Source organism: Pinus tabuliformis, chromosome 8, assembly GCF_031772625.1.
Source record: "Pinus tabuliformis cultivar Carrire ecotype Pingquan chromosome 8, CPIR1, whole genome shotgun sequence".
NCBI lineage: Eukaryota > Viridiplantae > Streptophyta > Pinopsida > Pinales > Pinaceae > Pinus > Pinus tabuliformis.
In genome coordinates this window covers 1,350,926,128-1,350,929,625 of record NC_142294.1, presented here as the reverse complement: position 1 = coordinate 1,350,929,625, position 3,498 = coordinate 1,350,926,128, and positions in this window count along the sequence as shown.

Genomic DNA, 3,498 nt, shown 5'->3' with positions numbered 1-3,498 from the left:
ATAGGGTTGGGCCCTAATCCAAGATCTTCAGTCCTCTGAGTTAACTCAATGATGGATCAAGGAAATGCTCATTCTCATTATCAAAACAGAAAATTACATAGCAATGTATTCCACAAGTATTGAACTAAAAAATGACTAGTGTTTTTGTAGCAAAAATTCGAATCCTAATGAGGCTCTAGGCTTATTTATTTATACAACTGAAGTCTCTAACTACTTCCTTAAATCTACGGAGGCTTGGCTCCCAAACTCGAGATAAACTAACTCTTTAACTGTCACTTGCTTTACTGCCTTTTGATCTCCATGACTTGGCTGCTTGTACTCCGAGCTAGTGTGATTGATGGAGGAATATTCGAATGAGGAAGGAGTTAAATGAGGATGATTTACCTCCTACAATCTATCTTCCTTGTCCCATTCGAATTTTAGCCCTTAATCTAGCCAAAATTTCCTGATTTTCTCTTCACAAACGTGCATTCAATGCGCATTAGTCCAATAGGCATAATATCTCACTTTGACTCATCTCATTAAACAAAATATAATCAAAATATGTAATAAATTGTGAGAAGAGCTGATTTGAATAAGCTAGGAGGTGAATGAAGGTCCATATAGTTACCCAATGATGAGGCTCATCAAGAGGAAATGGAGACTGCATGTCACCTAGTTAACAGATCACCTTCATCAGCGTTGGAGGATAAGACTCCACAAGAGGTATGGACTGGTAAGAAACCTTCTCTTTCACATATGAGGGTATTTGGATGTCATGCATATGCACATTTTCCAAAGGAGAAAAGAACAAAGTTGGATAGTAAATATGAAAAGTGCATCTTTATTGGGTATAAGGATGGTTTAAAAGGTTATAAGCTTTGGAACCCTGTAACAAGGAAGGTTGTGTACAACCGAGATGTGGTGTTTAGAGAGGTGAAAGATGTTATTAAACATGAAGTCCAACCAAAGGAACTTGAGAAGATAGAGTTTGAGCTAAAGGAGGAAGAATCAGACTCTATAGCAGAAGAGGAATCAGAAGATGAAGAGCCACAAACTCTGGTTGTGAGAAGATTAGTTTGAGAAAGAAGGCAGCCATAAAGGTATAGTCCATCTGCTTTTTGTTCAAATTTTTCTTTATCTATTACTGATGATGATCCCAGAACTGTGAAGGAAGAAGTTGATGAAATGACATCTTTGCACAAAAATGAGGCTTGGGATTTGGTGGAGTTGTCGGCTGGAAGGAAACCCTTTGGCAGTAAATGTGTGTTCAAGAAGAAGATGAATGCAGAAGGAAAGGTGGAGAAATACAAAGATCGGTTGGTAGCAAAAGGTTATTCCCATGTACCGGGAATTGATTTTGGTGATATTTTTTCTCCTGTTTCCAAGGTAGCTTCTATTAGATTACTTTTATCTTTTGCTTTTGCTTTTGATTTTGAGGTAGAATAGATGGATGTGAAGACAACATTTCTTCACAGGGATCTAGAAGAAGAGATTTACATGAAGCAACCTGAAGGCTTTACAGTGAAGGGTAAGAAAGAACTGGTATGAAAGTTAAAAAAGTCTTTGTACAGGTTAAAACAGTCACCAAGGATGTGGTATCATAAATTTGATACATTTATACGGGGACTTGGCTTCACGAGAAGCAAATCAGATCACTACGTATATTATAAATTAATTAGTGACCATGTTATTTATCTGGTCTTGTATGTGGATGATATGTTGCTAGTTGGAAATGATAAAGAAACTATCTAGGATTTGAAGACCCAATTTTCCTCCAAATTCGACATGAAAAATCTTGGTGCTGCAAACTATATTTTGGGCATGGAAATTAAACGAGATCAGAAAAAGAGGAAGCTCTGGTTAAACCAGAGGAAGTATGTCGAGACAATATTGTAGAGGTTTAATATGTAGGATAGTAAACCGGTGAAGGTTCCTATTCCTGTAGGTGTAAAGCTATCTGTTGAATAGTGTCCCAAGACATAAGAAGAGGAAGAGGACATGTCCCGTGTTCCATATGCAAGTGTAGTCGGTAGCTTGATGTATGCAGTGGTCTTTACTAGACTAGAGATTGCACATGCGATGGGAATATTGAGTAGGTTTATGTCAAAACTAGGGAATGAGCATTAGACAATAGTGAAACAGGTTTTTAGGTATTTGCGTGGAACTAGTGATTATGGTTTGTGCTACCAAAGGAAGACCAGAAATGGACAAAGTTTTGGACATCCATGGATTTTTTGATGCAGACTGGGCTAGAGATCTGGATCAGGGAAGATCTACAAGTGGGTATGTCTTTAACCAATTTGGAGGTGCAGTAAGTTGGATGAATAAGAGAAAATTTGTAGTGGCACTATCAACTACAGAGGCATAATACATGGCAGCCACTCATGCAAGCAAGGAAGAAGTTTGGTTGCAGAGATTGTGTTCAAGTATGGGGTTAGTACATCGAGCTATAAGGATAGATTGTGACAGCTAAAGTGCAATTTTCTAGGCAAAGAACCCTGCTTATCATTCAAAGACAAAGCACATTAATGTTCAATATCACTTTGTGAGGGATATGGAAGAAGACAAAAAGGTGTTGCTGGTAAAGGTGGACACTTTGAAGAATACTGCAGATGCATTAACAAATTCTATGAGCTCTGAGAAGTTCTCTTGGTGTATAGAAACAATTGGTGTTATAGGGCTAGATCAATGACTAAGCTCTCATGTGGAAAGAAAACAATAAGTGGGAGAATGTTGGGTTGTGTTAGATTCTTTCCATGACTAGCCCCAGTAGTTAAGCCGGGGGTTTAGAGGGCGGGTAGAGCCCCCCCTGTCAGGGGGTGGTAGTCGCCCTCTACAAGGTCCGGGGTAGCGCCCCGGGATTTTTTTTGAACCCTATATTAGGTGGGCAAACCTACCTATGGTTTGTGCATGGATTTCACATATGGTTTTGGGTGCGATGGTTTTCAGTCCATGGTATTTTGTAGATCCGGTCAAGGGAACTACGATTATGTTGTAATCCAGGGTTAATGGATTGGGGTTTATGGATGCTTCAACATGTATATATATGTATTGTAACATATAAAGGAACATAATGAAAAATCAATTTGGTAGTCTCGGTTTTGGGATCCAGGGGAAAATCTCTGTGTATATTCTTTTTATGTGTTATGCTCTCGCCATTGTTTATTTTCTGTTTTTTAGAATTCGTATGCATGTAATTTCTATACGGGGTTAAAACCTACATAGATTGGGTTGAGAAAGCATTTGGGTATGCTTCAGTGGATTATTGTGAGGTAGCCATGGTTGAGGAGGAGGAGGAGGAATTAAGGTAGGTGTTTGGGTTGTTTGAGGCCTCCACCTTGTGAAGGATTGCCCCATTGACAAGGTTGGGGTTGATATGGCTAGAAGGGTGGATTGACAGGATGAGGTGGATACTGAGGAGGATAGGACCAATGGGAAGACATGGACCAAGGTGAGTTGGTTGGAGGATACTATGACTGAAAAGATGCAGTATGACTTGTATTGAAAGGAAGATAG